The sequence below is a fragment of the Amia ocellicauda genome, chromosome 16 (assembly GCF_036373705.1).
Source record: "Amia ocellicauda isolate fAmiCal2 chromosome 16, fAmiCal2.hap1, whole genome shotgun sequence".
Lineage (NCBI taxonomy): Eukaryota > Metazoa > Chordata > Actinopteri > Amiiformes > Amiidae > Amia > Amia ocellicauda.
Window position 1 is genome coordinate 26467712 of NC_089865.1, and position 26436 is coordinate 26494147.

General features: G+C 38.6%; 1 long non-coding RNA gene across 1 annotated transcript in view; it reads right to left on the reverse strand.

Moving 5' to 3' along the window:
- Positions 1–1905: 1905 nt before the first annotated feature.
- The window catches only part of LOC136711779 (uncharacterized), a 37227-nt gene continuing 12696 nt past the window's right edge, over positions 1906–26436 (reverse strand). The window contains exons 3-4 of the long non-coding RNA XR_010804776.1: positions 2355–2418; positions 1906–1989 (exon numbers count right to left, since the gene is read on the reverse strand). This is a non-coding gene — a long non-coding RNA (uncharacterized LOC136711779). The remainder of the gene's footprint in view (positions 1990–2354; positions 2419–26436) is intronic.

Genomic DNA, 26436 nt, shown 5'->3' on the forward strand with positions numbered 1-26436 from the left:
AGGTTTCGAGGCTGATGTTTGGCAACTCGAACCTTCAGCTCCCTCCACAGATTTTCTATGGGATTAAGGTCTGGAGACTGGCTAGGCCACTCCAGGACCTTAATGTGCTTCTTCTTGAGCCACTCCTTTGTTGCCTTGGCTGTGTGTTTTGGGTTATTGTCATGCTGGAATACTCATCCACAACCCATTTTCAATGCCCTGGCTGAGGGAAGGAGGTTCTCACCCAAGATTTGACGGTACATGGCCCTGTCCATTGTCCCTTTGATGCGGTGCAGTTGTCCTGTCCCCTTAGCAGAAAAACACCCCCAAAGCATAATGTTTCCACCTCCATGTTTGACGGTGGGGATGGTGTTCTTGGGGTCATTCCTCCTCCTCCAAACACGGCGAGTTGAGTTGATGCCAAAGAGCTCGATTTTGGTCTCATCTGACCACAACACTTTCACCTAGTTCTCCTCTAAATCATTCAGATGTTGGCAAACTTCAGACGGGTCTGTACATGTGCTTTCTTGAACAGGGGGGCCTTGCGTGCGCTGCAGGATTTCAGTGCTTCATGGCATAGTGTGTAACGAATAGTTTTCTTGGTGACTATGGTCCCAGCTGCCTTGAGATCATTAACAAGATCCTCCCGTGTAGTTCTGGGCTGATTCCTCACCGTTCTCATGATTATTGAAACTCCACGAGGTGAGATCTTACATGGAAACCCAGACCGAGGGAGACTGACAGTTATTTTGTGTTTCTTCCATTTGTGAAAAATTGCACCAACTGTTGTCACCTTCTCACCAAGCTGCTTCCAGCCTTGTGTAGGTCTACAATCTTGTCCCTGACATCCTTGGACAGCTCTTTGGTCTTGGCCATGGTGGAGAGTTTGGAATCTGATTGATTTCTTCTGTGGACAGGTGTCTTTTAACAGGTAACAAGCTGCGATTAGGAGCACTCCCTTTAAGAGAGTGCTCCTAATCTCAGCTCGTTACCTGTATAAAAGACACCTGGGAGCCAGAAATCTTGCTGATTGATAGGGGATCAAATACTTATTTCCCTCATTAACATGCAAATTAATGTATAACTTTTTTGAAATGTGTTTTTCTGGATTTTTTTGTTGTTATTCTGTCTCTCACTGTTAAAATACACCTACCATTAAAATTATAGACTGATCATTTCTTTGTCAGTGGGCAAACGTACAAAATCAGCAGGGGATCAAATACTTTTTTCCCTCACTGTAACTTCTAGGAGTAATCTGCAAACTACATAGTGAAAATGCAATCAGTCTTCAGGAAATACACATACAGCAGACAGAAATAAGCACAATGTCATATTTATACGACCCAGAACTTCATTCTACTAAACCCTGAAAGTCACTACAAACTCTATGTTTTGTAAAATGGCTTATTTCACAGACACAGACACAGAACCAAATAGGCTCACCCTCAACATAGTCCAACACTTACACAAAGTATGATGTAAACTTAAAGGTTTACCAGTAGTACAGGGGTATTATTAATCTATTCATGCAACTTTTAGACACTTGTCTAATACAGAGCTAACAATGGCATTGAGAGCGGGTAGCAGGGCTTAGACAATGCTGTGCGCTGGGGTTCAAAATGACTTCAAAACCTTACCCCATTTTAACATGGTCAAATTAGCCTCCAACCCCTAAAATACTAAGACATGTTTTTTGTATCATATGTATCATGTTGTATTACTATGTACATTAATGTGGTTTATAAGTACAAATTAATATATATAAATAACAAATACTATATAATAATAGTAATAATAATGCAAAAACATATTAAGCAATCATATTTTTACTTTCAAAATAATATATATAAAATAACAATAACATAATAATAATAATAATAATAATAATAATAATAATAATAATTAATTTAAAAACATATTAAACAAAACTCACCCTGACTTTGTCACAACCGCAGGATGGGGAACCTCTGCTGTAGACCCTCATCCACACTGTCAACAGTTTGTAGGAGACTTGTAACACAAGGGCAGAAACATGAAAACTCAGTCTTGGTGGGGTGTTTCTGTCCAGTGGTCTGATCTGATACAACTTTCTACTACATTTCATATTCTATTTAAATAGAACAAATTATTAGTTCATAAAAAAGTGTTAAATCTGCTACTCTTATGAGTGTCTCTACAGCCCTTCATTGCTCCCTTGCATTACAGAGCATGACACGTGCTCTTCACATTGAAATTCACATTCATGTTGATGTAGGACTCGTCAACACAAAAATGTACAACAATACATGAAATACGTAAACAATACAAACATTAAGAACAGAAACCACTTTCAATCTGACATTTCACAGTATAGAAATTAAATAAATTTGAATTACCTCATGGCTTTCCTTAGGCTCGGAGCCAGGCCCGTCTTGCCATCAGTGTCAGAAGCTGAGCGCTCTGTGTAAGATTCAGAGTATAGTTCAGCTGTGAGCGGTGGAGAGGGGAAAGGGAGATGCAGAGCAGGCAGAGTGTCTGTGAGACAGGTCTCTGTCCTGCTTGTCCTGCAGAGCCTCTCTTATCTGAAATGGCACTGGACACACCCAAAGCAGCAATGCCCCCAGACAGCAGGTCCTTAAGAGAGGACACTGTCAAATTTAACATTCAATAAAAGTCCACTGTTTTGACCATTTTCAGTTGAATTAATCCTCAAGCATCAAATGCACTGAGACCGTACACAGCTTTCAGATTACTTGTACTTTAAGATATGTTGTATATTTTGGCTACCCTGTTATTGCTTGAATAAAATGTTATTTTATGAGAGCAGTAAGAAAAAGGGGGGAACAAAGACATATCATTGAATTAATAATTTTAAGCACTCTTGCGATTAGAAATAACTAAGATGAAGGCATAAACTGGCTATCTAGTAACTGTTTAAAAAGAAATGGTTTTCTGTGAGTGTGCTAAAGAATTGTACTTCTCATTTGTGTCATTACAGTGAACTAACTGGAATACGTAGTATACACCTAACAATTGCTTAGAATGAAATGCTTTTCTTTATGAAATGTAAGATTAGTGCTCAGAATAATTAGACATCTATATTTTGACCCGGGCTTGATTATGTTGACATTTTATGGCTGTGCTTTGCCATTAATCCAGATTTCACCTTGTTCTCTATGGGTTGGTTTCAGAGCATGATTAGCACTAGTTTAAGTACATTACTCAGAATATGGCACTCACCGTTGTTTGGTATACAAAATGATTTAGCCTGAAGGACAATAAACCATTGGTATATAGTACTGTACTAGGTTAGCAAAAGTAATTTAACCATGTACATAAACAATTTACAGTCTGAATTAAACCTTCTTGGCTCTGTCTCACATGTACCAACTTTTAAAATCTCAATTTGACTTACTAGTAAAAGTTACAAAATGAGAGGGATTTAACCAAAGACAAAGAACTGTCTATTTTTTTAATTAAACCTTAATCATTTTTGCCATTATCAATATGTTGAATACCTAAAATGTGCACATAACAGAAATATTTACACAGAAATGTGTTTCCTTATGAGACTAGTGAAGGATTAAAAGTGATAATAATAAAAATAAAGAAATGTGTCAATATTGGTCTCTTAAAGGGAACTGTATAGAAACAACTCATTTGTGCTATTAAAATAAGTAAACTGAATATGGCACACAAAGACTGTGCGGCAATAATTAAACTGCTTTGGAAAACGGCAGAGCCCTGAATGCAGTTATCAGTAGCAAGCGATGGCTGCGTTCTAGATAAGGCCCTACAACCAGGCCTGGCCATAACACCCCAACGACAGAGCCACAGAGATCTAGTTTATGTTGCAGGCCTACGAACCCAGTACTCAGAGTGTTTTTTAAAATTATTTAAAACAGTCCTATACTTTCTTACTCTATATTTATACATGTACATTAAGTAAAAAAATAAACACACTTTGATGTTGTGGTATTGCATGAGCATTTCACTTATTTTCTATGGATTATATCTGCTTAGAAATTTTCAGTCCTGATCATTTAGACAATCTCTTTCTTAAACATGAACTATTTATCTAAATTGAAAGAACCCAACACACACAAAATGAAAAAAAATATAGCCCATTCAATGGAGTGTACCTATTTTCACTTGACTGAGATAGTTTAGTGCCTCTATGTATTTCACACTAGGAATGCTTCAAGGCTATTAATGATTAGAACAAATGTACTAACAAGTAGAGAACAACATTACAGCTATACCAAATCCTGATTTTAAAACATTAATGAGAAAAGCTGACTAGTCACCTTCTGTGGATGTAAAAAGGTTAAATAGGTTATTGTGTGTGTTGGGTTCTTTCATTCATTATGTTGTTTCTTGACTTTCTCTATTATTATTATTATTATTATTATTATTATTATTATTATTATTATTATTATTATTATTAAGGACATCAGCTCATGTATGACATTTAAACAAAATGTGTGTATTATAACTACTGGTAGACAATATTTATAATTACATTAAAGCTAATGACATATTTTAATAGGTCCCAATTGTCACTGTGTTTAATATATAGTATATTTTCATTAATTTTAGAAACCCACAATACAGTTTTTTCCATTAGTTAGTACAATATTTCATGGTTTACCCCATATAAGGCCATGACTTTATGACCAAATATTACCTTTGATATGTTATTTGTTCTATAATGGAGTGAATAGTTACCATTCACATGAAGGAATCAAGAGCATCTCTAGCTTGTAGACACAGGATGAAGTTTAGACCCACAATGATTTACTGCATTTAGAAAAGCTTTGAGAAGCAGCCAGAGCAGCCATTTCCAGCTCAAGAGTGAGAGGACAGTGTAGCAGCTTTGGTCTGAAATCTCCTACAGGAAGCCAGACATACAGAGGGACAAGGCTAGCCCGGACATATTACTCTTCACAGAGACAGAAATAATTGCCTTCAAAGTTTCAGTTTCTTTACTACAATTATCAAACAAAGGCCTCCCCTCCTACTTCAAAAGCCTTCGGTGCTAACATGACCATTCATTGTTTTTACACAAAACCATGGTGTTATATCACTTAACGTTCTGTGTATATCATGTTTTATCATCATGCCATGTTATGGTTCTTTGTTAGGTGTACATGTGCTAGAAGAATACCTGTGCCAGTCATAAGTAGTAGTAATATAGGGCAGTTTTTCGGAAGGGGGGGCTGCGGGGGATTTGACCTTTGACCTGAACTTGAGTTGAACTCGGGGGGCCCCCCCACTTGATTCTTTAGTAAAATAGCTATTTTTCTCTATACGTGTGAAGCTCCAAAAGAGCGCTATATATACCCTTCAGATTATTTAGAAAACATAGATATTTTTCCCTATGCTAATGAAGCTCCGAAAGAGTTGTATTTAAGTCCTCCCGATTTATTTAGTAGAATAGCTATTTTTCCCTACGCGAGTGAAGCTCCAAAAGAGTTCTATTAAAGCCCTCCTGATTCTTTAGTAACATAGATACATCTACTTAAGCGAGATCCGTGAGGCTGTCTCTTCAACAGGGCCAAAGCTGTTACCTCTTTCAAATGGACAAGGGTTATGTCGGTCTGGAGCTTTTTGAGCTAGTGGGGGTGGCGAGGAGATGTCTACGTCTTTAGTAACCTCAGATCGGTGAAGAATTTGTATATTTGCGGGCGGAGTTGACAGGGTACTGAAGAAATAGCCTATCACGTTAGAGTTTCGTCTGAAGAATTTAAATATGTGGGGGCGGAGTTAACAGGGCACTGATGACAGGTGGGGTCTGTTTTCAATTTAAGAATCGGCTCTGTTTACGTTTGAGGCGATGGGCCCCCAACCCCCGGATAATGGAATGTGTTGAGAGATAGCGATCTGTAGAAGCGGTGGGGGCTGTGGACAGCTTGAGAGACACAAGATGGACTGAACTTTAGAAAATCCTGAATATGCACAAAAGTAAAAGAAATGTAGTACAGAAAATGTAATTGGAACTTTCAGTAATCAGCATAATCTCAGTAAATACTACACCTACCCAAGACCAATATTTTCTTGCATTTCAGAATATATCAAACATATTATTTAAAGAGCAAATACAATGTAAAGATTTAATAAATACAATTATGAAGTTTTAAAGGTGTGTGTGTGTGTGTGTGTGTTCACAACAGCGTGCAATGTAAATGAAATGTAACGTTGCTAAGTTAAGAAATGCTTAAATATAGAAGAGTTATAGACTATATAAGTAGAAACTGGGAAATTTCAATACAACTCAATAAAATCAGCATTTGTAATAATATTAGTAACCAAACATCAAATTATTTTAAATAAATATGTAATATAATCCATTCATGCATTAAGATTAAGTAAATACACTCAATATGATCTCAGCAAAACCTATGTGTGTGTGTGTGTGTGTGTTTACATATATACCGAGTGCAGGCTGGAACGCTTATCTCAAGGGCTCAGATTCTGATGAGAATGAGCCGTTCTCTAGTCGCTTGTGTTTAAAAAAAACAAAAAAAAATTTAACTTAACACAATAATGTTATCCTAACCGAAACGGTGTTGGAAACCTGTAACTATCTGTAAGCCTGTAAGGCTATCAAAATATAAGCGTTATTCTTAACCATTAGGCTCTATGAAGATATAAAAACATGATAACAATTTAATTAATGAATGATGGTTACGACAAAACACTTAGGAATCTGGAGGTACATACAGCTGCAATGTGTTAAAAGATAACACGTGTGGTAGTGGTGGGGGGGGGAGGGGGTTTGTAACATCAATCACGCGTAGAGAGAAAGCGAGAGAGAGAGACCACTTAATAAGGCCCCTTGTCTAAAGAGGTATTTTGGTTCTAAAATGTAATAAAATATAATAAGAGATGTATACAAACCTAGAAAAGACAATTTTATTTATTTCATTTTAAATGTGTGTATTTAATGTTGATGTCATAATGTTTAGGTTCAACTGCTTATATAACTATATTCTTATAATTGGACGCAGACACCAATTCCAAAGATATACATTGTCAAATTTATTCAAAACAAAGACTAAATGTAGCACTACACTAATTATACAAAAGGGAAAAACTAATTAAAATTCAACTCTAGATCAACAAATCAAAGACAAATCACTTCCGTGACCAAATCAAAGACCATGGGATCGCATATGATAACACAAATCGTTAAACAAAAAAGGTTACAAACACATTGACTACAATACCGGTTAGTAAGACGAAGGGGAGTCTCTCGTTAGTATTATTAATCAGACATTAAATAACTACGCAGGTTAGTATTTATGTCAGGTAACTTCTCATTATATATATATCAGTCTCATTTACGTTTAGGTGCCGAGAAAGATCCTATCATTACTTGTTACCACAATTTCCCATAACTGATTATTATTCAATGATTAAGGATAGGCAGGGCCACCAATAATCTAATGTCTATTAACTTGTGTCAATTTCAGACTAAACAGTTAAACAGGAATGAGAAGATATTTCTCGGCGTTGACAGATTTTATTTCTAAAATTATCAACAAAACAGTTTAATGCAACACACATTTATATTTAAAAAAACTAAATGGTATTACACATTCTAGAGTTGTGAATCACAGATTAACATTTCTAACTGATTTCTCAAATGTCATGAATCACAAACTCCAAACTGTTAAACTTATCTGAACTTCGTCGCAGAGAGGCGTCTCTGGCTTCGGGCTCAGATAACAGCACACGGCACGAGGTCCGTGTGGTTTGGAACAAAGGCAGTCCGGTTCGGCTTTGTCCAAGAACTTCCATTCAGTCGATGCACCTGGAAGTTGGGGTTTCGCGAAAGTAGAGTCATTTCCAAACAGATTTTCCACTGGTTTGAAGGCTCCAAGGTTGTGCACAAAATCTTCTTTGTAAGCAGGGGTTCCACCGTAGTTACTTGAAGACGAAGTCTTTGAGGAAAGCAGGGCCCTGTTTGTTCCAAGGGTCAAGTTTCTTAAGACTCAAATAGCTATTTAAATGACTGACACTTTTGTATACAGTTGACTTAGTCAATTGTCCAGCTGTAAAACTCCACTGATCAGGTGGGCACAGGCGGGCAGCGCAGTCTGTAAAGTTCTTTATTTAATAAAGTCCTTTAAAATAATTCTTCGTACGGCTCAATCTCCTTCTCCCAGTTTAACTCTTCTGTTGCCGGCAAAGACTTGGTTGGTTTCTGGTTCCGGTTCTGGCAACAGAGCTACAGGTTGAGCTGTGGCAGCGAATTACTGGTTCAGGTGAGAGAGAGAATGAGAAAGACTGTCCGCTGTTCCTTATAGTCTGTCAGATCAATAGGTGATTGGTCCCTGAGTTCTTGAGATTGGATTTCGGTTTCAGCCCCCAGTGTCCTATTGGAGGGGGGCTTGATTTATGACTGATGTCAATCCATGCCATCTTTTGGAAATGCCGGTTGGCCTGGGTTCGTAGCTCTATGTCGGGATTTCGGCTCTCATCCACTTCAAAGAGTTTTTATCACCTACAGGCCCCTTTCTCCAGACATCTCATAGCAGAATTCCAAACTATTTGGCCTCTTCTCGGTGCCATCCTCCCCAAAACTGTCACTTTGATGCAAACCAGTTCCAAGCTGATGAGCTAAGGAAATCTGATAACTTTGGGGGGGGGAGAGGTCTTCTTTAGATCAGTGCTTCAGCTCAGAGCCCAAATGCTCTTATCCAAATACACCCAACATAACGCTACAGTTCTTAATGATTTTTTTTCATTTATTTATACTGTGCATAAAGGACACAATGCATAAATCACACAATAAGGTAAAGTGCAGCAGAGCACAGCAAATTCAGAACAGAAAAATAGGTATTTTAACATGTACGTATGTTACCATAACACGGTTTCCTAATACAATTCACAGTGTGGATATATTTACCTAATCATTTGCTTCTTATTTCTCATCTTTTTCACATTGTCAGAAAAACAAATTGCAATTTAAGCCCTTTTTGATGAGATAAACAATTTTGAACATGCAAAGCAGCATTAACATACTGTAGTAGGAGCAACAACTTGCACCTCCCAGCTTAAACATCTCTCTCTCTTTATCTTTCTCTCACTCAATTTCTTAAACTTGCTCATTCACAAATACACACACCTCAAAAAAGAAGAATTCTCCGATTGCTATGTTGGAGCTGAAACGCCTGACAAATTCATCCAAATCTAATGACCTGGCCCGTCGGGATTCAACGCTTAGGACACCCAAGTGACTCAAACGGGCATTACCCATGGTTGTCCTCAAGTGGTTTTTAATAAGTGCTAGAGCTGAAAAGCTTCTCTCACAAGAAGCACTGCTTACCGGTATTACTACAGTAATCTTGCAAAGCCTGAAAAGCTCATGGAACACCTCTTTGAAAGGCTCCAGAAAAGCAACAAACTCAAGGAGCATGGTCAATCTCTGCATTCCACATTTTTATCTTTCCTATCCAGCACTCTCTTGTTCTGATACATCTCATTTGACAAGTCCTCAACATTTGAGTCAAAAATCTTTGCAAAGGAAAAAAGAGCCTCTTCCTGTAAAAAGGTAACACTTTGTGGGTGAAGTGCTTGAATTCCCTTCATAATTTTGCAGTTGGGTTTAGAGAACCGTCTTTGCAACTCACCAGCCATTGAATCAAGCACCGGGTAGTACACATGTCTCTTAAAGCTTTCCCCATCATCTTTATTGACTCTACGCTCACCAGATGGTGCAGTTATTATGTAATCACACAATCGTGTGTTCATCTTTGGCTGCCTCTTGTAACATGTCCGACAAAAATTTGGACTGTCCCAGGACTTTGTTGAATGTCACTAGAACACCAATGAAACTAACATCAAGTTGAGCTAATAAACCACGAAAAACCACATTTTCAGACCCTCAGCAAGCAGTACATTTCTCCTCGTTGCAATTTCAATGAATACCATTTAATACATTGTGTCTATCATCTGGCTTTGCCTACATCATGTTTTCTCTGACCTGGTGAAGAGGGGTTTGGGCTACCCTGGTCCTCAGCTGCCTTCTGGTTGATTCTGTCCTCTGACCTCTCCTTGCTTAAACCCTCACTTTCAGTGGTATCATCGGTTAATTTTGTAAAAAACCTCTGAATGGCTCCCTGTGTCTGTCCCTTTTTTTTCATGCTCACTATATCTGCCAAACATGATAATTAACATTATCACAAAGGTATAATTACATACAAGGCGGTTAGTGCATGCAAAAACCCTAAAGTTAGCGCCACAGACGTTTGATAAAGTTAACTATAGAATCTTTGCTAGCGCTATCTTAGCAAAAACATGTTAACATTGCTAACAAGTTTAGTGGCTTACAAGTTTATTGGTTTACTTCGACAGTGCTTCTTCCACAATTTAGTTAACAAACCTAAAATAAGTAAGAGCAGCAGCTAAATATCCTTTCATATTTTAATGACAACCAACACGAGGATTTGTGACTCACCAAGAATTGTTTTCAAGTTGGATAACTGTTCTCCCGCGTACTGGCATAACGTCAGAGAAGAATGTTCTGGTATCGCTCAAGCCAAAGCACTTCTTCTTCTTCCTTTTTTGGAGATTCCCATCGATTTTGCGCATTAGTTTCAAGCACTGCTTCTTCTCCCAAGTTACATTGACACATTACTGCCGCAGTGCCGCCAATTGTTTGGGGGTGGAATTGCATCTGTGATCGTTGTGAAGAATTCTCCGGTTGCTCTTCTCGTCGACGATTGATGGAACAGGGGCCAATCAGATTTCACACAACTGAATATTATCGAAGTCCCTTGAATAGCCTGTGCTACCGAGATTGTATCTGCTGAGCCACCTATTTTAGTATCATTGGCAAATTTGACAAGTTTGCTAACTATCCCAGAGTCCAGATCATTAATATAGATTAGAAAAAGCAAAGGCCCTAGTACTGATCCCTGTGGAACTCCACTAATAACCTCACTCCAGTTAGAAGCAAATCCTCTTATCAACACCCTCTGTTTCCTATACATCAACCAGTTCATAATCCATCTACTTACATTACCCTGAATGCCTACAACTTCCAATTTGAGGATCAGTCTTTGGTGTGGAACCTTATCAAAAGCTTTTTGAAAATCAAAGTATATCATATCATATGCTTTCACGTGATCTACAGCTGCACTTGCATGTTCAAAAAAAATTGAATAAATTAGTAAGACATGATCTGCCTCGTCTAAACCCATGTTGACTATCTCCAAGAATATGGTTTTCATTAAGATGCTCCTCTATTTTCTGTCTAATCATTTTTTCCAACATTTTACAACTGATGCAGGTGAGACTGATTGGTCTGTAATTTCCTGGCTCAGTTTTGTCCCCTTTCTTGTGGATTGGTATGACATTTGCTGTCTTCCAGTCAGTTGGCACATCCGCTGTTACAAGTGTCATTTGATATTTGAGTTAGTGGCCTATAAATAATTTCCCTCATTTCTTTAAGTACTGTTGGAAATATACCATCTGGCCCAGGTGATTTGTTTGTTTTTAATTCTGTTAGTCCCTGTAGTACCTCCTCCTCATTTATCCTGATCTCTGTTAGGATTTGACTGGGTTGATTGTTAACCTGTGGCATGTTATCAATTTTTTATTTTGTAAAAACCTGTGTGAAATACTCATTTAGAACATTGCCACATCTTGTTCATTTTCCAACATACTTCCATTTTTGCCCTTTATCTGTTTCACTTCATCCTTTATTGACCTCTTGCTGTTGTAGTATTGAAAAAAGCTGTTTGCATTAGCTTTAGCTCCAAGAGCTAGGTTTCTTTCTATTTCCCTCTTTGCTTTCCCGATTCCTTTCTTAAGGTCTCTTTGCAGCTCAACATATTCTATGTATTTTGTTTCATCTATTCCTTTTGTATGCGCTATACAACATTTTGTTTCTCAAGATATTTTTTTGCATACCTCTATTAAACCATTTTGGCCAATGTTTTTTGGTCCTCAATTTGCTAAGTTTTGGTACAAATTTCTCCTGAGCCTCAAGTAGTATATTCTTAAAATATAACCATCCATTTTCAACTGAATCTGTATCCAGTGTGCTCCAGTCTACCTCTAAGTGCCGCCTCATACCATCAAGGTTTGCTTTTCTAAAATTGTAGACCATTGTTTTAGACTTGATCCTTGTTTTGTTGTAAGAATGCCTCAAAGCTAACCATTTTGTGATCACAGTTTGCCATTGGTTCTCTAACTAGTGTCCCTCTGACTCGGTCTTGGTCATTTGAAAATCAATGCAGGCACTCTCCCTGGTTGGTTCCCTTACAAATTGAGTTAGAAAGCAGTCATTTACCATCTCAACCATTTCTATTTCTGCTTATGTAGTCCCAACTGGGCTTTCCCAGTATATGTTTGGGAAATTGAAGTCCCCCATTATAACAGCCACATGCTTGCTACATGCAGTCCTGATTACACTATACAATGCAACATCTTGCTGAATATCTGAGTTGGGTGGTCTGTAACACACTCCTACCACTAATCCTCCAGATCTTGTATTCAAAAGTTTGACCCACAAATATTGTGTTCCGTTACTGGGATCTAATTTGAGTTCTTCTGCCTCGATGTCATTTTTCACATATAATGCTACTCCACCCCCTCTCCTAAACTGTGGAAATCCTTTCAACTTGTATTACAATATTACAATATATTGTCTTCTCTGGAAAATATATTACAGTATCTTATAATATACTTTAAAATATGTAAAATTGCAGTTTTTGTATATTGTGAAATACATTAAGATATTTTTAAAACCAAAAAAATTGAATTATGGCCACTTTTATATATTAATACATCATACTTTATATATTTTTTCAAAACTTCTAAATATACTGTTAACATACTTTTAAATATATAACATACACCTTGAGTGTCCTCTTAACCACTTCAACTCCAGATGAAAAAAATGAAAACCCTTCCCAGGTACCAGATTTTGAAAATAATTATAATGTTTTAACACCTGACATTGCTTTAAAAATGTAAATGTATGATAAATGAAAAAAAAAATGTTTTTTTCATTAACCTTTACGCTCCCGTGTTCAAGAGAGAAACACTTTTTTTGTTAAAACATATAAAACAATGCAAATATGATTAGGGCTGGGCGATATGGCCAAAATACAGTATCGCGGTATTTGTCACATTTTTGACGGTATTTTTTAATGGTCATTTTATACTGTTCATAAAGCAAAAATAATATGGCACAACTGACATTGAATTACATTTTCCTGTTCTGTGTCAGTTGTCTTGAAACCAAATCATGTCCACACTATCAACAATGCACCTTTCTTCGGGACAGATTCACTGGGGTCACTTTGCTGTGAAGTTTCACCCACACTGCTCACCCTCATCTTCATTCATTGTGCATTTATCACGTCTGTTTATGTCAACACGCAATACACATGGAGTTTATTATCGATATTTGGCTGAGGCACCTTCATTCCAGAAAAAGGGTCGCGTTCAAGAAGCACAGTTCTGCGCAGAGACTCAGACATGCACGTTCTTTAGTGTTTCTGTGTGACGCCACTAAGCCCCGCCCGCAGAAATCTGCGCAGACTCGCACAGCCCAGCACAGTTCTGAGAAGCTGCTGCGGGAGGTGAGCTGTGGCTTTCAAACAAAAGATTATGCAGAAATTAAGAGGGACGTGTTAAGCTGAATGTAAACTACTACTGCCCCCTTGTTAATGGAGGCGAATGTCAACTTCCATTGCAAATCTATGATGCACAATAATTAAGCTGTTTCTTAAATGATTGGCAATTCTATTTTTTAAAATAAAAGCTAAAATATAAAAATAATAAATCATCCAATTACATCGATTTCTGCAGGGATTGTGAAGAGAGAGGGTCGCGTTCATGTAGCGCAGATTTGCAGGATCCAACTGATCCCATTGGTGGAACTGTGCAGATCTGTGGAAATTTGCGTTACACGAACATTAACAGCGTTTTTTGATCAGATGCATCTCATGTCAGACAGCGTGAGATACGCGAACACGATCCAGTTTATTGGTAGCTGAATGCTATGACTCAATGACACAATAAATAGTAAATTTTTCAAAACATATCAGTCTGTAAATGAATACCGGTATATCGTTTTTTACGGAATACTGCCCAGCCTTAATATACATAACTTTTTGGTTTACAATAGTATACTTTATAATAACTTTTTTTGTAGTAATAAAAACAATACACTAAAATGTAAATAAACAAAACACAAATACAAATAATACGAAATTAACGCAATTAAAATTAACGCTATAATGATAATAAACAATGAACAGTACTATCAACTAAAACTCAGTAACAATCAAAACCTGTGCCATCACCGGCTTGCTCTGTGCCATTTATTGAATTGTTCAATACAATAAACTTGGAAGACTGTGCTACAGGGCGCAGAATTGTGATGGATCTGGCTGCCGCAATTGCTGCTTCACTACCTTGTGTAGTGTAAGGTACACTTATAAATTTCAGTTAAAGAAGTGAATTTAAGTATCACCTTATCAAGAATCCTAGAATCTTGTAGAACTCAATTTCTGTAATATTTGGATGCAGACACCAATTCCAAAGACATACATTCTCAAATGTATTAAAAACAAAGATAAAATGTAGCACTACACTAGTCATACAAAAAGGGAAAAACTAATTAAAATTCACTCAAGATCAACAAATCAAAGACAAATCACTTCCGTGACCAACTCAAAGAACATAGAATCACATATGATAACACACAAATTGTTAAACAAAATTATAAACACATTGACTACAATACTGGTTAGTAAGACGAAGGTGAGTCTCTCATTAATATTGTAAGTCGGACATCAAATAACTATGTAGGTTAGAATTTATGTCAAATAACTTCTCGCTATATATATCAGTCTCATTTACGTTTGGGCGCCGAGAAAGATTCTATCATTTCTTGTTACCACAATTCCCTTTAACTGATTATTATTCAATGATTAAGGATAGGCAGGGCCACCTATAATCTAATGTTTATTAACGCATGTCAATTTCAGACTAAAGCAGGGTTTTCCACCGTAGTTACTTGAAGACAAACTCTTTGAGGAAAGCAGGGCCCTGTTAGTTTACGAGGGTCAAGTTTCTTAAGACTCAATAGATATTTAAATGACTGAACACTTCTGTATTACAGTCGACTTAGTCAATTGTCCAGCTGTATTCACTCCACTGATCAGGTTGACACAGGTGGGCAGGCGCAGGTTCTAAAATTCTTTCCTTAATAAAGTTCTTTAAAAGAATTATTCGTACGGCTCAATTTCCTTCTCCCAGTTAAACTCTTCTATTGCCGGCAAAGATTTAGTTGGTTTCCGGTTCCAGTTCTGGCAACAGAGCTACAAATTGAGCTGTGGCAGCGAGTTACCGGTTCAGGTGAGAGAGAGAGAGAAAAAGTGCTGTGGGTTACCTTTTATGCCTTTTAGATCATAGGCAATTGGTTCTTGAGTTTGCGAGGTTGGATTCCGGTGCCAGACCCCAGTCTCCTATTGGAGGTGGCTCGATTTATGCCCGATGTCAATCCATGCCATCTTTTGGAAATGCCGGTTTGCCTGGGTTCGTAGCTCTGTTTCGGGATTTCGTCTCTCGCCTGCTTCAAAGGGATTTATGACCTCCAAGCCATATTCCCCATACGTTTTCACACCAGGGATTCCAAGCCATTTGGCCCATTCTAGGTGAGCTGACTCACAAAACCGTCACTTTGACGTAGAACAGTTCACGGGCCGATGAGCTCAGGAATTCTGGCAACTTTGGTGGAGAAGTCTTATTTAGATCAGAGCTTCAGCTAAGGGCTAGAATGCTCTATCAAAATACACCCCCCCTTAACGCTACACTTGTATTCAGCACTGTTTTCTGAACTTATCTCGCCACAGCACTGTATAGCTTTTGCTAAAAACTACAACTAACAATAAAATGAGCAATAATATAAAACTATTTATATACTTGTAGAAGGTGAATAGATTGCCGCAATAGATAGAAGACTTCTAGACGTACACAGGTGCAGTGGAAACTGTAAACACATGCAATTGTATAAAAACAGCATAATTAAATTAACATTATTATTATCAATGGCGGGGTGAATACAAAGTATGTATGTGATGTTTACACAAATCAAGTATTGACACTTGCACTAGACAAGTCAAAACTATGCATTTTATCTGGATTTGGTTCACAGAAAAATCACTAGGGATGAAAACAAAGAGAAAATAATAATAATAATAATAATAATAATAATAATAATAATAATAATAATAATAATAATTGATAGACATGCCATTTTCATCAGAATATATCTGTTTTTGAACGATTGATCACCTGTACAACTTCCATATCATTAGAATAACTGTAAGCGCAAAACAAAAAACAGTCCCGAGTTACACACAAATAGAAAGCACTGGATTTCATGTCTCATACCTGTTTGAAGTCTCCATTGGCATCTTGCTCTGGTTTCAGTGGAAACTCTGGTCCTGATCGCCATTGGTTTAAACTCAACAAAATAAACACTGGTGCCAGAGAACTCAATCCAAAGAAACGCACGTGAACAACAAGTATTTAATCCTTGTCTGTCTGAAATCTCTTAATTTAGTTCTTAATGCTCAGGAAAACATTTTTCATAACTAACATAAAGCAAAAAGGAAAACATTCCATTGTTTGCAACATTTATCCAAATCAACATCTTCCCTGCACAACTCATTCAAACCTTCTCTCCACCTCCCTCTGTTGCCTCTCTCTCCTCCAATCAGCTCTGAGTATCAAGGGTTTCAAACTTGATTGACAACAGAGCATATCACGTGAGCTCGGAGCCTGTATGGCTCAAACTCATGGGCTGCGTCCCAAATCGCACACTTGTTCCCTCATTCCCTTCCCTTGCGGGTGCGGATGTACTACAGTGGCCATCTTAAGGGCTGTCCCAAACCCTTAGGGAACGAGTGAAGGAGCCTAATCGAGCCGTTTGTGCGCATCAATGCTCCCTTCAGCGAAGTGTACAAAAGAGCACATTTATGCGGAAGTGTTTTAGTGCTGAAGTCCCAGAACTCTTTGCGTTAAAGGCGGAGACACGTCAACTGGGAAAATATACCAGCGGCGGGTGCATATACATGTAATGTTAGCTACACAGTTGTAGAAATTATTAAATTATGTATCAAGGAAATAATACGTCGATAGATAAAATAAAATGATTATATAATCATGATTTAAATATACGATTAGAAAGATAAACCAAAACATGTTTTGGAAACTATCATTTAATTAATTACTGAAGTGGTATCCTATAAAACTAGGAGGTGATATAAACGAACAGTGTATTTCAAAATTATTATTAATAATAATAATAATAATAATAATAATAATATTATTATTATTATTACTACTACTACTATTTTAATTAAATACAAATACAAGAAAAGACTGCGTAGGTACATTTTCAGACAAAGGCAAAGGCGCTGAATGCTGGCGCTGAAGTGTGTCCCATTGAGCGCTTTTAGTTTCACCCTACACCCTCCTCACTGAAGTGCATACTCTGTGACGTAAGCAAAACGTCACGCAAAGTGTACACTTGTCGAAGGGTGTAGGGAGCAAGTGTGCGATTTTGGACGCAGCCATGATAGATTCATAGATAGATAAATGGATATATCGCTAGAGGTCATATATTAGGAATACATATTTTTTTATTATGTAAAATATATTTTAAAATATATACTGGTATATATACAGTTGAGACCGAAGTTTTTGGCAGCCTTAATTTTTAAAACTGTTACCCACATGAAGGATTACCATATAGCAACTAATGGGTTAAATTAAATATATTTAGAGTAGCTCTGTGATTGGCTGAGGATAAGAGGAAGAAAAAACAAAGAAAGGGATATCGGCAATTTTTTTCGCTAGATTCCTCACAAAGAAAAAAAACACTAAAGAGAGCTGAGGGGTGTACTATGAAGCGAGGTAACTGGCTTATCCAGGTAAGTTCAGGAGTAAGTTTGTGAGGTCAGGTGTAACTTCCCAGTTAACCTGCACTACGAAAGGTGGATAAGTTTTACCCGAGGTCTGCTGTCATAGCAATATACACGGCATCTCTAAACTGCTCCGAGCAGGTTATGTTCGTGGTTAACCCGCTGTTACCCTATATAAGCACCGCCTCTCCGCCCACAGTCTTGTTGGGACCCAATCGACATTGGGCACGGGTTGTGAGAGGCTCACTCCGCAGGGTGAGGGTGTTTAAAGACCATGCAACTCCTCTAGCTCACCCTGATGATGCTCTCTATGAAAGATATCGATTTTCATCTGAGGGAATTCAGTGTCTTTGTCACGAGAGGTGCCTTATCACCTTGTTTACATTTATTTGATATGTATGGTTTTCATTTATTTTACTTTGTTCACGTGTGTTTTAATTTCACTGATTGTTTTATTGACTTTATTCACATTTCTTTTTTTTGGAACTTCTGCACAGGTTTTCTTTTGCACCTAATGCGGCACACCTGCCTAATTAAGCAGGCAGCCTATCCCTAACCCACGGCACTGCTATAGGCAGAGTAGGGAATTGCCTAGGGCCTCGGGCTTGGAGGCGGGGCCTCCATAACCGTAACATCCCTTTACGCGAGTGTAATGGTGCTCATTCGTGTTATAATGAGATTGTTACAAAGTGACGTAACCCCTCGGTAAAAGTAGTATAGTGTTAATCCTCCTGTGGTAGGAGTCCTAGCCTGTTAGCATAGAGGGCTTAACACTCTGCTGTGCTAGAGCCCCCGCGGAGCGCCGCAGAGAGTGCCGAGCCACATTGTTTACACCAGTCCACCAATCAAGAGGGGGGCCTCCAACATAAATTTTGCCTAGGGCCTCCAAATGTCTAGAACCGGCCCTAGCTACCAACATCAGCTGCCACTCATGACTGATTACACTCCCGGCTATTTGACACTGCCCTTGGACTAAGGAAAGCAGGGAGAAGGACACACACGTCTGGAGAGTGCGAGAGCTGCACCAGGACGAGAGCTGGTGAGGCAGGGGTTTCCGTGGTGGAAGGAGACTGGACTCGTGCAGCTGGGAGGAGAGACGCGCAGTGCAGGGGTGAGAGAGGGATGTGCACAGGCGTACTCTGGTTGTGGGGAGAAAGAGTGATTATCACGATAGTGGCTGCATTAATTCTGATTCCCCTCTTCTGTTTTCTCTTTCCCTTTTTTTTATTATGTGATCACCGTGTGATCTGCACAGCTGGTTGGCAGTATAAAGGCAGAGACAGATTGACAACTTATGTTCTGCAACGGACTCCAATCGCTCTGAACTGTGAACTTTCGTTTATTCCTTTTATTTATAATTGTATGTACCGTAGTTTTAGTAAGGGTGATTAGTTTTAGGATTTTAGTAGGTTTTAGATTACCAAGTGTATTATTGTTTTAGAGTTTATCACCCAGAGCATTAAAAGTGATTTTAGCAGTTTATAGTTTTAGAATATTTAATCCCCAACCCCCCTCTTTTATTTGTATACATCGACAGCAGACTTCATGCCCTGCTAACCAGATCTGTTGCTGGATTGTATTTTAACAATAAATATCTGCTTATAGTGGAGTGTCCATGGTGCATCTCTGATAGCTGCCGAACCTGCACGGGGAAAGAAAAGGGTGATTGTGGGGTTCCCCTCCTCACTATAAATTTAATTTTGGGATGGCGTGGTCTAATTTGGTCCAGTGTGCAGTTTCACCCGTGCCACTGTGACATCTTTGCCGGCTTCTAGGCCCAGACGTCTCAATGCCACTCGCAGGAGTAATGCCCTCACTGTTGAACAGTGTGCCTTGCTTTGCAATATTTTGCCAGCGGACACTTCATGTATTCTATCGGTGATGCTGAACAGCAGGAATACTGTCTGTCGTGCAGTTCGCAAGGTGGCACTTGCTCTCTCTGAACTGCTGGATGCATTTGTTGTGTTCCCTGGCCGTAGCGTTCCAAAGAGGCTTTTTTATGCGATCACAAGTAATTTGCAATATAAAAATACTTGGTCTATTTTTAATATGCATAGGCTGGGCCTATATACGGAACACCTTTTTCCATAGGAATCCCGAGGGTGATTGGTGCAATTGACTGTACGCATATCCCCATTAGAGCACCCCTGGGAGAACATGAGGGGGATTATGTGAATAGGAAGTAATTTCACAACATCAGTGTTCAGGTATTTGATCACATTGTATTTGATCTGACATGTAGGCTAGGCTATATTATTTTGTCCTTAAAACTTCTACTTATATTTAAGACAATTAAAGACACATTAGGTGGTGAGCCACAACCAAGAGTGGATTCCCAAAGTATGCGTGAATCATGCCCTTCTCCAGTTTTCACTATCTCTGCCTTTTTTCTGTTTGCTGTGAACACATGAATAGGCTATTATCTGTACTGTGTATTAATGATGAGTATTTTAATACACACCACCTGATAGAATATGTTTATATTTCATCCAGACTTGTTGCCAGGTGCGCTTTCCACTGGGGTTGTAGCTGAAGTTATTCTTAACACAATAGCATTAAATTCATACAGGTAGCCCTACAGCCTAGGTGCTTATAATGCTGGGGTTTCACTGCACGTCCCTGCTGCCGATGGTCGTGTAGTGAGAGACGGGCTGCGATGCAATCGTTTGCCCTCCAATACGATAGTAAGCTAGTCGGAGCCTCTACGATTTTATTAAACATGTTTAATATTTAATATTTATCGGCAACCGATCGTGGAGATTGACATGATCAGCAGCCAATGAGAGCTGAGCTGACTGAAGTGAAAAGAAACAGGAAGAATAAACATGACAGGAGAATAAGATTTCCATACGTTTTTATTAAAATACTTCAAATACCAATGGTTGTTTCGGTGGAAAATACTCTAATACAGGGAAAATAATATTTAAAAATACCAATTAGTATAAGTAATTTACCCAGGGCTGCATCTCAAATCACACACTTGCTCCCTACACCCTTCGACAAGTGTACACTTTGCGTGACGTTGTGCTGACATCACAAAGTGTGCACTTGAGTGTGCGAGGGTGTAGGGTGTAGGGTGACGCTAAAAGCGCTCAATGAGTCAATATTCAGCGCCTTTGCATTTGACCGAAAAAGTACCTACGCAGTCTTTTCTTGTCATCTGTCTCTGTATTCAATTATAGTATTAATAATAATAATAATAATAATAATAATAATAATAATAATAATAATTTTGAAATATACTTCGTTAATATCACCTCCTAGTTTTATAGGATACTAATTAAATAGTTAGTTACCGAAACATTTTTGGGCTGAACTTTCTAAAGCTCCGTGAAGTTGCCCCCCCACTTACAACGCAAATGATAAATTCCATATCATTTGTTTGTGCTACGTTTGTGCCGTTGAAATAAACGTTTGTGCTGCTTTAGTTTTGAAGATATTAACATTGATTTATTTTCAGCAAGTGACGTCACTCAGCCCCCCCACAACAACAGAATCAAACCAAACATACCTCTTTCGTTTGTGCTACATTTGTGCCGGTTTGTTCCGTTGAAATTAATGTTTGAACTATTATGGTTTTAAAGTTATTGATGATTATTTATTACATGAGTGACGTCACTCAGCCCCCCCACCACAACCGATTCAAACCAAACACATCTCTTTCGTTTGTGCTGGTTTGTACCGTTGAAACTAATGTTTGAACTATTATGGTTTTAAAGTTATTGTTGATTATTTATTACACGAGTGACATCAATCTGCCCCCCACAACAACTGATTCAACCCAAACACGTCTTTCGTCTTTTGGAAACATGGAAAAGTAATCGTTTAATTAAGTACATTGTATAATTTAGCTGGTTAGACAGTCTAATACATTTTGTATTTTGCTGTTAAGACCGGAAAACATTGCCACAAGGACGCTAATGTTAAGGCATTGTTGTTGCAGCTCACATTGCTAAACTATTATTGAATGAAAAATAAATGAATACAAAATTTAAAAGAACGACATTTTGGTCCGTCAGTTACAGCTGCAATTGCAAAATATTCAAATCTTATACACACATCAACTCTGCCGTGATTTTCTGGAGATGCACACATTGTATAAGCAAGAGTTCCTTTATAAACACATTGTCACAACCTTTATAGTTTGAAATTGTAATAAAGCAGTTGTGACTATATCGGGAAACAATAATAATACGAGAGTGGCATAAGATACGTGAGAGTTGACAGGTCTGCTTTTTGCTGCTGTTAGTATGCCATTTTGTTATGCAGGAAGGTATTTTCACATAGCCTAATGTTTATTTAACAAAGTTGCTGTGTTAGATAGGTATTTTAAAATAAACTTTACAACTTTTAGATTTTTCCAAAAATTGTCACATTGCATTATTTTGCATTTAATGTCGCATTTTGAATGGGGGTAAGTATGCGAATAGTTGAGAGCAGACAAAAATTAACGATAATCAAAATATTTGTCATGCACATCCCTAATAACCATAATTCACATGCTGCTGGTTTCACCGGCACAAACGAAAGACATGACATCAGTTGTTGTTGGGGGGCAGATTGATGTCACTCGTGTAATAAATAATCATCTATAACTTTAAAAGCATAATAGCTGAAACATTGTTTCAATCGGCACAGACTGGCACAGAGGTAGCACAAACAAAAGAGATGTGTTTGGTTTGAATTGGTTGTGGTGGGGGGGCTGAGTGACGTCACTCGTGTAATAAATAATCATCAATAACTTTAAAACCATAATAGTTCAAACATTAGTTTCAATGGCACAAACCGGCACAAACGTAGTACAAACGAAAGAGGTATGTTTGGTTTGATTCTGTTGTTGTGGGGGGGCTGAGTGATGTCACTTGCCAAAAATAAATAAATGATAATATCTTCAAAACCAAAGCAGCACAAACGTTTATTTCAACGGCACAAACCAGCACAAACGTAGCACAAATGAACGATATGGAATTTATCGTTTGTGCTGTAAGTGGGGGGGGCAACTTCACAGAGCTACTTCCTAATCGTATATTTAAATCATGATTATATTATCATTTAATTTTATCTATCTATGTATTATTTCCTTGATACATAATTTAACCATTTCTACAACTGTCTAGCTAACATTACATTTATATGCACCCGCCGCTGCTATTTTTTCCCAGTTGACTTGTCTCCACCTTTAACGCAAAGAATTCTGGGACTTCAGCGCTAAACACTTCTGCTTAAGTGTGCTCTTTTGTACACTTCGTCGAAGGGAGCATTGAAGGGCACAAATGGCTCGATTAGGCTCCCTTCACAGTGCTTAAGATGGCCACCGTAGTCCTTCCCCCCACAAGGGAAGGGAATGAAGGAACAAGTGTGCGATTTGTGACGCAGCCTGGGTTGGAATGGAACAATATGAAATGGAACAATATATGTTTTAAGTCTGTTTATTTTGGAAAATGTTAAAATAAGTTAAAATAAATGTTTGCTCCATGTGGTGTGTTGGAAATAAAATGGTGGTTCTCATAGCGTTCTATTAGCGCTTCCACTAGATGTCAGTATTATCCTTGATTTTTTAAATTTGTTTTCTATAACTCAACAATTTGTGTAGCTCACTAGATAATGCTGCAATATTATGAATCTGACAAGATTAAAAATTAAAAATAATTATTCTTAGGGTGTGTTCACACTTGTTAGGTTTGGTTCAATTAAAACAAACTCTGGTGTGATTGCTCTGTTAGTACGATTCATTAGAATAAGTATGAACACTGCCACCCGAACCTTGGTGCGCACCAAACAAGCGGACCGAGACGGCCTGAAAAGTGGGTCTCGGTCTGCTTCCAAACTAACTCTGGTGCGGTTCAATTGATATATGAACGCAACATGGACCAAAGACGTCTAAACGGACCAATAATAGGATGTGATGTCACAAGATGCGACCCATAGAGTGAATGTTTTAATAAAGCAGCATAGAACAATGAACATAAAAACAGCACCCTTCATCACCAAAACTTATTTGTACAATATATTTACTTTCCCTATGGGAAGTAGTTAATAGTAGTAATATAGGGTACTTTTTCGAAAGGGGGGGCTGCGGGGGATTTGACCTTTGACCTGAACTTGAGTTGAACTCGGGGGGGGGGGGGGCCTTCCTAGGGGGTGCGGGGTGCTTGTACCGCGTCACAGAATAATTACCATATTGATGGGTTCCGAAGGAATGTGCAGGGTGGTGGGGGTCTTCAACTGTTTTTCAAACCCTCCAAAAGATTTGTCTTTAAGCCAGACTGATTCTTTAGTAAAATAGCTATTTTTCTCTATACGTGTGAAGCTCCAAAAGAGCGCTATGTATACCCTTCAGATTCTTTAGAAAACATAGTTATTTTTCCCTAAGCTAGTGAAGCTCCAAAAGAGTTGTATTTAAGTCCTCCCGATTTATTTAGTAGAATAGCTATTTTTCCCTACGCGAGTGAAGCTCCAAAAGAGTTCTATTAAAGCCCTCCTGATTCTTTAGTAACATAGATACTTCTACTTAAGCAAGATCCGCGAGGCTGTCTCTTCAACAGGGCCAAAGCTGTTACCTCTTTCAAATGGACAAGGGTTATGTCAGTCTGGAGCTTTTTGAGCAAGTGGGGGTGGGGAGGAGCTGTCTACGTCTTTAGTAACCTCGGATCGGTGAAGAATTAGTATATTTGGGGGCGGAGTTGACAGGGCACTGAAGAAATAGCCTATCACGTAAGAGTTTGGTCTGAAGAATTTAAATATTTGGGGGCAGAGCTAACAGGGCACCAGAGGAATGTACAAGGGGGTGGGGGGTCTTCAACTGTTTTTCAAGCCCTCCAAAAGATTTGTATTTAAGCCAGACTGATTCTTTAGTAAAATAGATATTTTTCTCTTTACACGTGTGAAGTGATTCTGGGTCTTCAGCATGTCCGACTGTATCTACGAGAAAACACCCGAGAGGAGAACCCGGGCTAGGGTTCCTTCACGTTAGGATGTGAGACTCGACCGAATCTGGGTTCTGGAGGATGATAAGAAAAGGTGTGGATACCGTTTTAAAATGGACAAGGGATATGTCGGTCTGGAGCTTTTTGAGTTGAGCTGGTGAGGAGATGTCTACGCCTTTTGTAACCAGAATTGAGTACACTTACGAGGATTGGATGCATGTTAGAGGCGTTGAAACAGTGGAATAGAGATCGTGAAACTGCACCACTGCCTCTGATGTTTGAAAGTCATGACTGGGAAAGTGCTCTATCTGTGAATCATAGTAGAACTGTAATGACTCTAACTATGACAGGGTACAACAGAATAGTGTTTAGGAAAACACGCTATGCCAAACAAATTAGCTTTTTTTACGATGCTGAACCTATTTTTATGGATCCTGAGGATGAAAATGAATATGTTACTGAAATTGATTTCTACGCCCAGGATTGGTCGAAAATGAAAATGGTCATAAAAGAAATTAATGAGGGTTTTGAGGTCTTGAGGAAATATGTAGAGTTTGACTCTGTTAAAAAGAGACTTTATTTCAACAGCGAGGAGGGTCAAAAATGTGGCGGGGGTTGGTTGCATGCTGCCAAAGACATCGACAAGGACTTTGTCAACATTACCCCCACGCCCCCACCCGTCTAACTGTGATGTAATACATGACGTAGTAAAAATATTGTATAAAAGTAGCCACCTCCCTTGCTCTTGGTTTAGATTAAAAGAGCATGTCTGTTACGAGACTCTACAGCCCTCTTACGAACGAGGACCTCCCTTGGTCCTACAATCCTGACATTTTATACCAGCCTGAGCGCTCTTACCGCGGCTACCCGCCACTACCTCAAGACGAAACAGCCCGCTGTTCAATGGAAGTAACGACTAACACCACTGACTCCCCGGCTCAAGAGACCCCGAACATCGCTGCTTTTGCGGCGGCGTCTCAGGAGAGCTGTACTATGGCTCTAGAAACACCTCAACCAGCGCTGAGCGAACCAATGATCATCAAACCTGCTGGGGGGCGTGACGAAGGCGACGGTTTTAGACCAGAGGTCCGCACTGAAGTAAGTAGAATTATTAAGAACGCCCTGGTGTATATACTGAATGCTCTCATCGATCGAGCCCTGAAAGAAGTCTGCCTGGGGTGTGAAGTGAATCATCCTAGCCAGATGAGACACAGCTGTCTGTTTGAACCAGAAACATATTATTTCCATCTCTATTTCAAGGATATTTACAAAAAACTGAACAAACCTTGGTTGAAACCAGCACTAGTCAAAGCATTATCTTATCATCATCTGCATGTTTGTCCCGTGCAGGTCCAGAAAATTATAGATTAAATTTTGTTGGAGCTGAAAAAGGAGCCGTACATCAGAGAGAAACTCAACCAGCTGTTCGACGAGTTGGATGAGAGCAGCAGAAAAACCTCCGGCAAGCTGAAGGAATATTTCTTCCGTAAAGAAAGTAAAGCAGAGTACAAGGAGAAGGAATTTGATCTGTACGAAACCGACTCAGAGGCTGAAAGCAACTGAAAGCACCTGAAGATGGGGAATGTTCTGGATAG